Consider the following 16319-nt stretch of genomic DNA (forward strand, 5'->3'; position numbering starts at 1 on the left):
GTTTGTTAAAGATTGAGTGAAATCGTTTGGAAAACCTCTAGTCCAGTACATGGAGTAATTGCTCAAAAATGGTTGCAAAAAAATTATTGACAGTTTACAAGAGAATAAAATTTGGGATGGAGCTTGAAGAATGAATGAGGTGCAGGTAGGAAGGGAGGTCAGTGAAAAAGTTGGAAGTACACAAGACAAAGAATGAAGAACCAACATGTAACTGGAGCATAGGTATGGTTAGGGATTGATAAATTGATACCTTCCTGAGTAAAGTCTTGTGTCAGTTAGGAATATTAATATTTCAAGTGTTCAAAAAACCATCTCAACCGACTTAAACCAAAATGGAAATTAATGGGTTGAATGGTCCTGGGGGAGATCCTCTGGTGTAGGTTCAGCTTGATCTAGAACTCCAGCACCATCACTGATCTAATTTTCTAGCTCTGCTTTTTCTATGTGTGCTCTATCTGCAGGCAGGCTCTCTTGACTGGAATAAAAAGGCTGCAGCAGTCCTAAGCCTCATATTATCATAGCACCAAGCCTAGTAAAAGAGAGTCCAGCATATGCAGCAAAAGTCCCGAGGTTCCCTTTGATTTGACAAGATTGAGCTTTCTGCTTTACTTTCTTTTGTTTTCCCCAACCCTAATAAGAGCGTCAGAGGAATGGGGTATTCAGAATCCAATTCTATAACTGGAGTGGAGTAAATCTCAGCAAAACAGATGACTAAAAATAGGGGATGGGTGTTCTCTCAAAAGAAAATCAGGTACTTTTACAAGGAATGACGGGGGATGGATAGAAGAACCTTATAGGTCTTTAAGGCAAACTGATATTGCACTTGACAATAGAGAATCGTTGAAGAAGGTTTTAATTTTATTTATTTTTTATTTTTATTTAAACGGAGGAGTGATATGGTTGGAAGCTTTATGAAGAGTGATCTTGTAACAGTGTGAGGCTTTGTTTAATGGGAGAAGCTTGGAGGACTGGAACTAGGAAGCTATTTAAATATGGGTGAGTGGTAACAAGGATGTGACCTAGCATGGTAGTGGGAAGTAAAAGAGAAAAATGTGAAATAGATATTCCAGAAGCAGAGACCACAAAGTTTTACAAGTGATCAGATGCAGTGTACCTGATAATGTGCATGAAATGATTACCGATCATCTGTTGGAGTTAGATTATAAAGATGAGATAGCTAAAGATAAACCTTGGGGAACTAACTAAATTTAGGTTGCAAGACAAAGAAGAGCCAAGAAGGAGGAGCCAGAGGAAAAAGAAGGGAATCAAAAGCCAATCATGTCAAAACCAGGAGCACGGGATCTAGAATCAAACAATCTTGGACTCAAATACTGGCTCTACCACTTACTTATGATCTTGGGAAAATTCATCTCATTTTGGTTCAATTTTCTTAACCACAACTGAGGGAAACAACTCAGGGACTATTTCATATGGGGCTAAGATTAAATGACATCATATATGGAAAGCGCCCAAGGAGGTGCACTGAGTAGTAACTGCTCAAACATATTAGCTATTAAAATAAATACAGGCATATCTTAGAGATATCGTGGGTTCAGTTCCAGACCATCAAGACAAAGTGAATAAGGCAATAAAGCAAGTCGCCTGAAGTTTTTGGTTTTTCAGTGCATATAAAAGTTCTGTTTACACTACACTTTATACTATATAGTGTGCAATAGCATTATGTCTAAAGAAACAATGTACATACCTTAATTAAAAAATACTTTATTGTTAAAAAATGCTATCAACTGAGACTTCAGTGAACTGAAGTAGTAACATCAAAGATCACTGATCGCAATTCACTATAACAAATATAATAATAATAATGAAAAAGTTTGAAATATGAAAATTACAAAAATAGTACAAAGACATGAAATGAGCAAATGCTATTGGAAAAATGGTACCAATAGACTAGCTTGATGCACGGTTGCCACAAACCTTCAATTTGTAAAAAATACAGTATCCTGAAACTCAATAAAGTGAGGCACAATAAAATGAGGTATGACTAAACAGTAGAGATTTTCAGAAAGGGGATGATCCACACTATCAACTGGAAGAAAAAGATGAAAAAAGCCATGTGATGATTTATAGATGTGATTTTCAACAGGACAATTTCTGATAGGCTTAAAGTCATACTGAAGATGATTTAGGGTGTTCTGAAGACTAGAAACTTCTTATTGATGACTATGAGTTGTGAATTAATGTCATTTGCAGCAATAAGATAGAAATTAAGTATGATGAGCTGACATGAATTCATAATAACAGCTTAAGTATCAGAATTTCAGTGATAATTTCAGTAGAAATGAATAACAAAATTGTAATAGCTGTTGATGTGCATTATAAAACTACTTTGGGTTAATATAATTTAATAATAAAATAGAATGAAATAACAATTGACATAGAATCTCTAAGTCAGTGTTTGCAGCATGAAACTTGGACAAAAATTCAGAACTGCTGACTTAGAATATCTGGGGTAGGCCTTGAAATCTGTCTTTTAAAGGCACTCTCCAGATTATATGCACAATAGATTTCGAGACCTACTACTCTAATGCAGTAGCATAGTAGTCCACATAAAGTAACTAAAAAACAAATCTAGTGAGTAAATGATTTCAAAGAACTGCTACCCAGAGGCCGTTTCCTCATTAAAAAGCTGTCATTAAATGCAGAGGATCACCAGCCCCAGAAGCTCCAAGAAGAGCAAAACATTGACATTAGGTCTATATCTTGGATCAGTGTAGGATTGTTATATTTTAATTTATATGAAATATTCTACTCCTACCATGATTATTACTGGCTACCATATTTTGAGCCTTTTTTAAACAAGGCTATTAAACACTTCATATGCATTATATCACTGAATCATCTACACAGTCCTAAAGAACTATCAATGTTTGGTAGTGCAAACAAAGGCTTAGAGAGTTAAAACAGTAATTTTCCTTCCTTGCCCAAGATCTCACAGCTAGTAAGTGGACAAACCCAGAGAGATCTTACTCTGGAGCTTAAGCTATGAACCCCTGTGCCATACTATCTTGCATTCTGTCAGAAACAACAGAGTCAATGTCCAGAAGAGCAACAAGTAAATAAGTCACTAAACACAGAGAATTTCCACATAGGAAGGGACTTTGCAACAGTCTTGAAAAAAATGAACCTTTTGGGGGCTTTGGGTTCCTTTTATTTGGAACTCTCTGGGTTTCCTGGATCTTGATGCCTGTTTCCTTCCCCAGGTAAGGGAAGTTTACAGCCATTATTTCTTCAAATAAGTTTTCTGCCCTTTTCTCAATCTCTTCTCCTTCTAGGACCTCTATAACATGAAAGTTAGTATGCTTGATATTGTCCCATAAGTCCCCTAAGCTACCTGCACTTTAAAAAATTTTTTTTTCTTTTTGTTGCTCGGATTCAGTGAGTTCCACAACCCTGTCTTTGAGTTCACTGATCCTTTCTTCTGCTTCATCTAGTGTAACGTTGAACCTCTCCAGTATATTTTTCATTTCAGTTATTGTATTCTTCAGCTCTGTGACTTCTATTTGGTACTTTCTTGTATTTTCTGTCTCTTGGTTGAAGTTCTTACTGTGTTCATCCATTCTCCTTCTGACTTTGGTGAGCATATTTATGAGCATTACTTTAAACTCCTTATCAGATAAATTTCTTATCTCCATTTCATTAAGGTTTTTAAAAATGAGATTTTATCTTGTTCTTCTGCTTCAAACATATTCCTCTGTTTGCTCATTATGCTTGACTTGTTTATTTCTATGCATTAGATGAAGCAGCCACCTCTCCCAGTCTTGAAAGAGTAGCCTTGTGTAGAAGATGAAACTTATCATTTAACCTTCTCCTAACTCTTGGTTGTGTCTCAAACTTTTATGATTGTCCAAGCCACCTATTTTATTTTTAATAGCTCCCAAGGCCTGTCAGTTTCCCAAAGAAGAAGATCACAATCAGCACCTAGATTCAGGCTGATTGCAAACCAGACCCTCAGGCAGCAGTATTTTTAAAGCATACAAATATATATCAGTCCTGTGGGACTGCAAGTGAAAGCCCTGCTGGCCACCAGAGCCAGGCGATCTGGAGGTGTCCCCTGGATGACAGTCACAAAAACTGGGGCTCTAGATAAGTGTATAAGCTACTTTCTGGGCATACCAGTAAGCAGTATTGAGGCAGAGGGAGAATGCAAAGATAGCGTTCCCCCCAGCCTACGTTCCCTGAGAGCACTTCAATAGGCCTCTAGAAGTGTGTGCGACGTGAAGCCTCCACCTCAGGCTGAAGCTCCAGGACAAGCAAATCAGCTTCTTTTCCAGTGCCCTGGGTGGGGGTGGTAGACTGCTGAGAACTGTCTCTCTGATTGTTACAGTCCCACGAGACCCAGGAACAAAAGTCCTCCTAGCCACCAGAGCCAGGTGATCCAGGTGTGTTCCTTGGGTGGCAGCCACAAAAACCAGGGTACCAGACATAAAAAGCAGGACACCAGACATGGGTAAAAGTTGGCCTGGAGAAAGGGTTCCATTTGTGCTCAAATGACTAGCACGCATAGTCTCTACCTTCAAGGGGCTTAGTCTACTGAGATCCAATCTACATACACAAAGCATTTGTGAGAAATTACATATTATTTTTTTCATAAATACTAAATGAAATTGCAGAGTAAATAAGAGCTGGAGGAACAGAGAATAAGAGTGCTTTGAATGAGATGATTTTAGAAGGTCTTCTCTGAGCACTTTGGCAAAATAATTTTAAAACATTCCTGCCACCCATATGCTCCAGAAGATATCTGGGTTGTGTCAAGGAGAATATATGGTCCCTTTTGAAAGGTTTCATTTGCTGGCAGAACATTGCGCTCTTAAGATTGGAAATTAAGACTGGACAACTGAATTTGCTCCAAAGTGAAGTAATACACTGCTGCATTTTTGTAACTTTGTGACTTGTGAGGTTGCATATATGTCTTTTAGGCCAGTTAATACCTTCTGAGTACTCTCCAAGTTGACATTTTTCCTTAGAATTTTCTCCCTATGAAGACAATCCAGGTCTGTGCATGTTCTGTGGCTAAGTTTAATCAGCTTGCTCTCCAAGTTAGATGAAAATGGTTAAAGATATGATTGTGATTATCTTCTCCTGAGTGCTACATACTCCATTTTATGGCTAATAAACCACCCAGTGGGTCAATTTTCTTGGAATATGATATAATGATTAAGAGTTGTGTCTCAACTCTGACTGTAAAGAGGTTACTTCAACACTCTGAACTTTGAGTTCCTAATAACAATTGGGAAAATAAGAATATCTACCTCTATAAGGTATTGTATAGATGAAATGAAATAGTTCATGGAAAACACTTAGCAAACTTCCTGGCATATAATTAGTGCTTAAAATATTACTATTATCATTGTTAATGGAAGAGTACCAAGCTTCTCACCCTGGGCATTCTTGCTGCTGATCCTTTCTTCATGCTCTTCCTTCTCTGTGGTACATCCTAATTCTTGCTCTTAGTTCACTTAATATTCCAGGCATCCAAAGATTACTCAAGTTGCATTATGAATTTTCTTTCAGCTGCTTTCTCCTTTGTATGATCTCTGCTTGCATTTTCAATATCAAGTGTGGTACTTAAATGTAAGGCCTCTGGAGCTAGACTACCTGAGTTTGAATCTTGTCTTCCCACTTACTGGCTGGATGACCTTGGTTAATTTAATTAACCTCCTTGTGTCTTCTCTGTATAATGGGCATAAAAATAGGAACTATTATTATCTATCTCATAGGGGTGTTGTGGAGATAAATTAAAACAGATGAATTAGAACAATGTCTCATAAGTAATAACTACTAAATGTATACTAACTATAACCATTACTTTACATTTTTATATGAATTTCTTCTTTAATTGGTTCATATACTAAGTCCACATTATCAATTATATTATAAGCTTCTTGAGATCAAGAACCGTTGCTCATGTAACATTTACAGTACCCATCACAGCAATGGGTACACAGTAGATGTTCAATATTTGCTGACTGAGTGAGGTCAAGCAAAGTTATATGTAAATTATTGAGAGAAGAAGAGAAACACCCACATACTGAGCACCACTTACTTGCATCATATACATCTTATCAATTTATCTTCATAGCACCTTTGTGTGTGGAAGCTTTTTCTTCTACGTAAATAGGGTTTGTATGAAAATGAAATAATATTGCATGTAAAGTGCTCATCATAATGCTAGGCATGTAGAAAGTTAAATCGATGGCCTGAGGTCAAACAGCTAGTAAGGAATGCAACCAGGGATTGAAACTATGTCTTTGGGTTTTACTAACTCTATTATGCCAACAACTGCCAAAACATTACTTTGAAAAAAAGGCTTTGAGTTTATGGTGATGAGGTGGGGCTCTTAATAAATCTGTTCCAGAAAAACTGGTTTAATATTCTACTGTTGTAAGATGATCTACAGATAAGGAGCTGGTTATTGGATGAATGATAGGGTCAGAGAAAAAAGCAATGAATTAGGAGCCAGAATCCAGTTCTTACCTTGGATTTGCCTTTTATAACTATTTGTGATTGAACCTTCCTTCAGTTTTCATCTGTAAAAGAGAAGGGTAAATTAGAAGAGAAAGCATCTCTAAGCTCCTTTTAACATCTGACATTCAAAATTATGACCTTAGTGTAGAGAATCTTAAGATGTGGCACTCAATAGTCTAAGAAAAAAATTTCCTTGTTTTGGGCAGTCAGGGTAGAACTTCTTCTTATTTTCAGGAAGAAGCTGAAAAAAAATGCTTTGAACTACATGTTTGAGTGAGATTTTTTTTGTCAGTATGGATTGCTGTTTCTGCCATGCTATCCTTAGTTGCATGGATACAGGAACACTGAAATCATTCCTCATTAATTGTGAGGAGAACATTCACAGACAGTAAGGCTATTTCCTTTGCTTCCAAAAAATGCAGAGCAAACATCATCTTCCAGACCCATTTCAGGGGTTTTCTCAGATAACCATGTTAGGACTTTAGTAATGTCATATAAGGTCAAAGAAATTCACATGTTATTCCAGGAAAAATGAGGTGGGGTCTGTGTAATGCCATATGTCTGAAGATTGAAAATACTGTTTATCAAAGGAATATTTTAATATACATAGATATTTGATACTGGGTATATTTTTTAGATGTTCTAGGTGGGGGAATAATGCTGAGTAGAATAAAATATCCCCAAATGGAGACTAATGATCTTGCATCAAAGGCAAAGAGAGCTACAATAAAGAAAAACATCTTGTTTTTAACTCAAAGGTATATTGAACCTGTGATTTACATTTCTATGGAATCCTTAGAATACCATTTACTAATTGTATTTGTGGGAGTCCATTGTAATAATGAATCATTAAACTCTGAACACAACAGAGAATGAAATTGCCCTGAACTAAATGTGAGATGTGGAAAATCCCTTATTTATTTATTTTTTTGGCCACACCACGCAGCATGTGAGATCTTATTTCCCCGAGAAGAGATTGACTTCTTCTCAAGTCAATCTTGAGAAGTCAGTAAGACTCCACCCAAGCCCCCTTGCAGTGGAAGCATGGAGTCTTAACCACTGGACTGCCAGGGAAGTCCTTAGATTTTATTAATAAATCAAAATTTTGTCTTATTTGTTGCTTGCTATATGTCCTAAAATGTACTGGACTTTTGGGAGCAGCAGAAGAAATATGCATGATTCCTGCACCCAGGAATAGTGTAGTTGAATGCCCTAAACTGTTGGGAATCACAGCAGGATGCTAATTTATAAGACACAGACTAAAACATTTTCAATGATTAGAGATTCAATTTGGGACAAGCTGAAAGGAAAGTTTTCAGGGAAGAGCAGTGATTGGTGCTAGACTTTAAGTGTCATTTCAAGACTTTGCTAAGAAATATACAGTAATAGGAAAATCAATAATATTTTCTCATGTTTACTATTTCCTGATTCCAGGTTTTTGCTCATAATATTCCTTCCCATCTGGAGTATTGCTCCTGCCAATGTAATCAATCACTTCTTTCAAAATCTGGCTCAGAACACACCTCTGCAGGAAATCTATCCTACTAATTCTTTTGTACTTCATCATTTTCAATAATTTTGTCTGACTGTGCTATTTTTCATTTTAATTGTTCTTGTGCCATTGGCTTGGGTGTACTGGTTTTGCCAAAATTAAACTACTAATGAGCAAAAGATATAACATCTTGTTCATTTGATATTATTTTCCTTTTATTATTTCATAACTCATTACAAGTTTTTGTACCAAGAAGATTGCTAGTTTCATGTAATTTATTTTTCTGAACGTTTAGAATGAAGTGGCATTCAGAAAAGCTCTTCTAATTCCTTAGTTTACCCCCTCCCATATTTTTCTCTCTTCCTCCTCACTTTATCATTTTCTATTTTTTAATGAGAGGCAATAGGTACAGGTAAAGAGTATGATCTTTAACATCAGACTGACTAAATGGTATACAATTCCATTTGTATAAAATTTTAGAAAAGACAGAACAGTGGCGACAGAATCAAATCAAAGAATGTGCTCTTGGCCAAGCCCACTCCAGCCCCAGCTGCCCCATCAAGGCACTTTGGCCCAGTGCTCTCTACACACTGCCTCTGGCCTGTACCCACTCCAGCTCCAGACAACCTGCCAAAGCTGCTAGGTGCAAGCAATCTACACAGGGGACACTCTCACATAAGGGCACTCTTTCAAGACTAGGAGAGGTTGCTGTTTCACCTAGTTCATAGAAACAAAAACCAAAGTCAAACAACATGAGGAGACAGAAGAATATGTTCCAAGCAAAAAAACATAATAAAAGCCCAGAAAAACCCTAATGAAATGTAGATAAGTGATTTACCTGATAAAGAGTTCAAAGAAGTGGTCATATGGATGCTCACCCAACTTGGGAGAAGAATGGAGGAACTCAGTGTGAGCTTCAACAGAGACATAGAAAATATAAGAAAGAACCAATCAGAACTGAAGAATGCAATAAATGAAATGACAAATACACCAAAGGAAATCAATAGCAGATTTAGATGATGCAAAAGAATGGAAAAATGATGTGGAAGATAGACTACTAGAAATCACCCAATCAGAACAACAAAGAGAAGAAAGAATTCAAAAAAAAAAAACAACAGAGGAGAGTTTAAGGTACCTCCAAGACAACATCAAGCATACTAACAGTCACATTGTAACGGTCCCAGAAGAAGAGAGAAAAGGGACAGAAAACTTTTTTGAAGAAATAATGGCTGAAAACTTCCTTAACTCAGGGAAGGAAACAGGCACCCAGGTATAGGAAGCATAGAGAGTCCCAGGCAAATGAACCCAAAGACATCCACACCAAGACATATTAAAATCAATATGGCAAAGGTAAAGATAAAGAGAGAATTTTAAAGGCAGTAAGAGAAAAACAACTAATCACATGCAAGGGAAACCTCATAAGACTATCAGATAATTTTTCAGCAGAAAATTATTGGCCAGAAGGGAGTGGCAGGATCTACTTAAAGTGATAAAAGGGAAAAAAAGCTTACAATCTAGAATACTCTATATGGAAGGTTATTTTTCAGAATTGAAGGAGAGATAAAGAGTTTCCCAGACAAGCAATATCTGAGGAGTTTATCACCACTAAACTGACCTTACAAGAAATGATAAAAATTCTCTTTAAGAAGAAAAGAAAAAGCCACAGCTAGGAATAAGAAAATATATGAAAGGAAAATTCTCACTGGTAAAGGCAAATATATAGTAAAAGCAGTGGTTCAGCCAATTAAAAAGTTAGAATGAAGATTAAAAGACAAAATTGGTATAATTAACACATTCCAGTAAGTAGTTATGGGATACACAAAATAAAAAGATGTAAAATATGGCGTCAAAAACAATACGTCTTAATGGGGGGAGCAAAAAATGTAGTGTTTTTTGAATGCTTTTGAACTTAAGCGACTATCAGCTTAAAATAGATGGCTAATATATAGGTTGAAACATATAAACCTCATAGTAACCACAAACCAAAAACTTACAATGGAAACCCAAAAAATAAAGAGAAAGGAATCTAAACATAACATCAAAGGAATCCATCAAACCACAATGGAAGAAACCAAGAGAAGAAGGGAGGAACAGAGAAGAAATATAAAAACAGCCAGAAAACAATTAACAAATGGCAGTAAGTATATACCTATCAGTAATTACTTTAAATGTAAATGGACTAAATACTCCAATCAAAAGATGTAAGGTGATTAAATGGCTAAAAAAACAAGACTCATCTACATGCTGCCTACAAGAGACTTACTTAAGATCTAAAGACACACATAGGCTGAAAGTGTGAGGATGAAAAAGATAATCCATACGTATGTAAAAGTAAGGAAAGCTGGGGTAGCAACTCTCATATCAGACAAAATAGACTTTAAAAGAAAGACTGTAACAAAAGATAAGGAAGGGCATTACATAATGATAAAAGGCTCAATCCAACAAGTGGATATAACATTTATAAACATTTATGTACCCAAAATAGGAGTACCTAAATTTGTAAAGCAATATTAACAGAATTAAATGGAGAAACAGACAATAATACAACAAGAGTAGGAGACTTTAATACCCCATCTACATCAAGGGGTAGTTCATCCAGGTAGAATATCAATAAGGAAACACTGACCTTAAACAACACATTAGACCAGAGGAACTTAGTAGATATATATGGAACATTCCATTCCAAAGCAGGAGAATATACATTCTTTTCCATTACACATGAAATATTCTCCAGTAAAGATCACATGCTAGGCTACAAAACAAGTCTCAATTAAGAAAGTTGAAATCATATCAAGCATCTTTTCTGACCATAAGGGCATGAGACTAGAAATGAACTATAAGAAAAACTCCAAAAAACACAACACGTGGAGGCTAAAAAATATGCTAATAAACAACCATGGGTCACTGAAGAAATCAAAGAGGAAATTAAAAAAATACCTCAAGACTAGTAAAAATGGAAACACAACAATCCAAAAGCTATGGAATGCAGCAAAAGCAGTTTTAAGAGGGAAGTTTATAGCAATAAAAAACTTCCCCAGGAAACAAGAAAAATTTCAAACACTCTAACCGTACACCTAAAGGAACTAGAAAAAGAAGAACAGAAAAAACAGAAAAAATAATAAAAATCAGAGCAGAAATAAATGAAATAGAGACTAAAAAATAATAGAAAGGATCAATGAAACTGAAAGCTGTTTATTAGAAAAGATAAACAAAATTGATAAACATTTAGTCAGATTCTCCAAGGAAAAAGGAGAGAGCACCAAAATATAAACCAGAATTAAAGAGGAGAAAATACAACTGACACCACAAAAATACAAAGGATCATAAGAGAATACTATGAAAAATTATATGCCAATGAATTAGACATCCCGAAGAAATGAATAAATTCCCAGAAACATACAATATTCTAAGACTGAATCATGAAGAAATAGAAAATCTGAATAGACTGATTACTAGTAATGAAATTGAGTCAGCAATAAAAAAAAAAAAAACTCCCCCAAAACAGAAATCCAGGTCCAGATGGCTTCACCTGTGAAATCTACCAAACATTTAAAGAGGTGTTAATGCCTTTCCTTCTCAAATTATTCAAAATATTGAAGAGAAAGGAACACTTCCACACTCATTTTCTGAAACCAGCATTACCCTACTACCAAAACCAAAGACACCACAAAAAAGAAAATTACAGACCAATATCTCTGATAAACATAGATGAAAAATCCTCAACAAAATATTACAAACTGAATTCAACTGTACATTAAAAGCATCACACACCATGATCATTCATGGGGGGATTCATTTGAGGGATGCAAGAATGGTTTAACATCCATAAGTCAAGTCAATCAATGTGATACACCACATTAACAAAACAAAGAATAAAAACCATATATCATCTTAATAGATACAGAAAAAGTGTTTGAAAAAATTCAACATCCATTTATAATAAAAACTGTCAATAAAATGGGTATAGAGGGAATACACTTCAACATAGTAAAAGCCATATATGACAAACCCACAGCTAACATCATACGCAACATGAAAAGCTGAAAGATTTTCCTCTAAGATCAGGAATGAGAAAAGAATGCTCACTTTCACTACTTTTATTCCACATAGTATTAGAAGTCCTAGCCACAGCAATCAGGCAAGAGTAAGAAATAAAAGGCATCCAAATTGGAAAGGAAAAAGTAAAATTGTAATTATTTGCAGATGACATGATACTATATATAGAAAATCCAAAGACTCCATCAAAAAACTATTAGAACTAATACATGAATTCAGTAAAGTTGCAGGATACGAAATTAATATAAAGAAATCTGTTGCATTTCTATACACTAATAACAAACTATCAGAAAGAGAAATGAAGAGAAAAACCCCATTTGCAAAGGCATCCAGAAGAATAAAATACTAAGGAATAAATTTAACCAAGGAGGTGAAAAACCTATACTCTGAAAACTGTAAGATACTGAAGAAAGAAACTGAAGACAGCACAAATAAATGTAAAGATATACCATGTTAATGATATTAGAAGAATCAATATTATTAAAATGTCCATTCTACCCAAGGCAATCCATAGATTCAATGTAATCCCTATCAAAATGCCAATGTTATTTTTCACAGAACTAGAACAAATAATCCTAAAATATATATATAAACACAAAAGACCCTGACTAGCCAAAACAATCTTGAGGAAGAACAAAGCTGAAGGTATCACACTTCAAGACTTGAAACGATGCTACAAAGCTGTAGTAATCAAAATAGTATGGAATTGGCACAAGAACAGACACATAAAACAATGGAACAGAATAGAGAGTCCAGAAATATACCCATGTTCATATGGTCAATTAATCTATAACAAAGTAGGCAAGAATATACTGATACAATACAATGGGGAAAAGACATCCTCTTTTACAGTGTTGCCAAAACAGGATAGCTACACACACACAGAATGATACTGAACCACTTTCTTACAGCATATACAAAAATAAACTCAAAATGGATCAAAGACTTAAACGTAAGACCTGAAACCATAAAACTCCTAAAAGAAAACAGAGGCAGTATGCTCTCCGACATTGGTCTTGGCAGTACTTTTTTTTGATCTGTCTACTCAGGTAAGGGTAACAAAATAAAAAAAAAAAAAAGGGACTGTGTCAAACTAAAAAGCTTTTGGATAGGAAGGAAATCACCAGCAAAATAAAAAGGCAATTTACTGAGCATACATGCAAATGATATATCTGATAAGGGTGTGATATCCAAAATATAAAAAACTTATACAACTCAATATCGAGAAAAACAAACAAACAGCAAAAAGTGGGGAGAGGACCTGAATAGACATTTTTCAGAGAAGACACACAGATAGCCAATAAGCACATGAAAAGGTGCTCAAAATTTCTAATCATCAGGGAAATGTAAGTCAAAACTACCATGAGATACCACCTCATACCTGTCAGAATGGCTATTATCAAAAAGAAAAGAAACAATAAGTGTTGGTGAGGACATGGAGAAAAGGGAACCCTAGTACACTGTTGGTGGGAATGTAAATTGGTGCAGCCACTATGAAAAACAGGATGGAGGTTCCTCAGAAAACTAAAATTAGAACTACCATACAATCCATCAATTCTACTTCTAGGTATTTATCCAAAGAAAATGAACATTAATTTGAAATGGTACATGCACCCCAATGTTCATAGCAGCATTACTTACAATAGCCAAGATATGGAAGCAACCTAATTGTCCACTAATAGATGAATGGATAAAGATGAAGTGATATATATATATATATATATATATATATATATATATACACACATATATATATATGTGTGTATATATATATATATATATATATATATATATATATATATATATATAAACATAAGGTGATATTACTCAGTCATGAAAAAGAATGAAATCTTGCCATTTGTGACAACATGGATGGACCTAGGGGGTATTACGCTAAGTGAAATAAGTCCAACAGAGAAATACAAATACCATATGATTTCACTTATATGTGCAATCTAAAAGACAAAACAAAAAAACAAACATAATAAAATGAAAACAGATTTATGGATACAGAAAACAAACTGGTGGTTTCCAGAGGGGTTGGGGTAAGGGGATGGATGAAATAGGTGAAGGGGATTAAGAGGTACAAACTTCTAGCTGTAAGGTACTTAAGTCATGGGGATGTAACCCACACTTGCAAGTACAGTCAATAATATTGTAATAATTTTGTATAGTGACAAATGTTAACTGGTCTTAACTGTGGTGATATTGATAATGTATAAGAATACCAAATTTCTATGTTATACACTTGAAACTATTTTATGTTAATTACAACTCAATTAAAAAAGAGGGATGTAGGAGGATTAGAGTCACAGAAGGAGAGGTGCTGACATATAGGTATATATAGAGAGAGACAGAGAGAGAGAGAGAGAAGGAGGGAGGGAGACTTGAAGCTGCTATATAACTGGCCCTTGAGAGAGTGGGAGAGAACTGGGCCAGGAGCCAAGAAATGCAGGTGGCCTCCACAAGCTGGAAAAGGCAAGGAAACATAGTTTTCTCTAGAGGCTCCAGAAGGAAGGCGGCTCTGCCAACATCATCATGTAGCCTGTAAGTCCCATCTCTGACTTCTCACTTCCAGAACTGCAAGATAATAAACTTGTGTTTTTAGGCCCTTAAGTGGTAATTTGCTGCAAAAGCAACTGGAAACTAATATAGTAAGAAAATACAGCGTTTTAGGAAATAGTGAGCAGCTCAGTTTGGATATGGTTTGTAGGGGAGTAATGGGAAATAGGGCTGAATCTGTAGGCTGGGGAGTGGGGCAAGCATCTTGGCATATAGTGAACACATAAATATTTGCTAAGTGCATTTTTTTTTACTTATAATTATGGCTTCAGTTGTCTGTTCCTCAAATTCATATATTGAAATTCTAACCCCTAGTACCTCAGAATGTGACCTTACGTGGAAATAGGGTTATGGTGGATGAAAGTAGTTACAATGAGGTTATACTGGAGTGGAATGGGCCCCTAATTCAAGAGTACTGGTGTCCTTATAAAAAAGAGGAAATTGGGACACAGATTCACACACAGGGAGAATACCATGTGAAGATGAAGGCAGAGATTGGGGTAACGCTTCTATAGGCCAAGCACTATGAGTCAGCAAACCACGAGGAACTAGGTCACGGGCATGGATCAGATTCTTTCTCACAGCCCTTAAGAAGAAACCAACCCTGCTGACACCTTGATCTCAGACTTCTAGCCTCCACAGCTGTGAGATAATAAATGTTTGTTGTTTAAGCCACGCCATTTGTGGTACTTTGTTATGGCAGTCATAGGAAACTAACACACATATATTTAGGAAAAAGTGGGGAGACATGGATGGGGTCAAAACTATAACTTAAAAGACTGACGACAGTGGTATGTGGCGTGGTCTGGAAAGTGAGAAAAGTCATAAGAGCTAAAATGGGAATGCAAGAGAAGGAAGAGAATCGAGAGTTAGCAGAGCAGTGCATTTTGGTGATTAAGATGTTCAAAGCTAAAATCATGGCACACAGTGCTTAAGTGGACAACAGGACAAAATATTTGAAATCATGGTTGTACTAGAAAACACAATCTGTGTCAGCAGTTCCCAAGAGTATTACACAGAACACTAGCCCCACAAAATGCTCTGAAAGAAAAGCATTTTTCAGTCAAATAAATTAGGAAAACAATATTTTAGAGTACTAAAGGCTCTAAGAAGTTTTGCAAAAAAGGAAATAAATTCAACTTCCTATAATTCAGCACTTCTCAAACTTATGTGACCATGCAACCCTTTCTTCATAGAACCCCTATTCATATACATGGAACATTCTTGGGACATCTTGCTCTAGCTATGTCTCATTCTCTAAGACCTATACTGTCCAATACAGTATCAGTAGCCACATGTAGCTGAAGAGCTTCTGAAATGTGGCTTGTCTGAACTGAAATACACTGTGAGTGTAATTATGCACTAGATGTCAAAGCCTTAGTATGAAAAAAAGAATGTAAACTATCTCATTAATAATTCTTATACTGATTGCTATGTTAAAATAACAATACTTTGGATAGGCTGGGTTAAATAAAATGTTATTAAAATTAGTTTTACCTACTTATTAAAAAATTTTTAATGTGACTACTGCAAATTTAAACTTATATATATGGCCAAAAGTATATTCCTGTTGGAAAACACTGCTCTTGACTATCCTATTTGCTTAGTATTCTCTCTGATTTCTAGGTTCTCTTTAGAAAAGGACTGTTTTATTCTATTTGCAAACTATGAAGTTGGCTTACCACAGTTTCAGGGATGCTACTACAAGATATGGAACTCATGG

The 16319-nt window shown here is 35.6% G+C and overlaps 1 long non-coding RNA gene across 1 annotated transcript in view; it reads right to left on the reverse strand.

Annotated features, from left to right (window-relative positions):
- The window catches only part of LOC309642034, a 44265-nt gene that overhangs the window by 12331 nt on the left and 15615 nt on the right, over positions 1 to 16319 (reverse strand). Inside the window, exon 2 of the long non-coding RNA XR_014252921.1 lies at positions 6496 to 6548. This is a non-coding gene — a long non-coding RNA (uncharacterized lncRNA). The remainder of the gene's footprint in view (positions 1 to 6495; positions 6549 to 16319) is intronic.

Source organism: Balaenoptera physalus, assembly GCF_965194825.1.
Source record: "Balaenoptera physalus genome assembly, chromosome: 13".
Taxonomy (NCBI): Eukaryota; Metazoa; Chordata; class Mammalia; order Artiodactyla; family Balaenopteridae; genus Balaenoptera; species Balaenoptera physalus.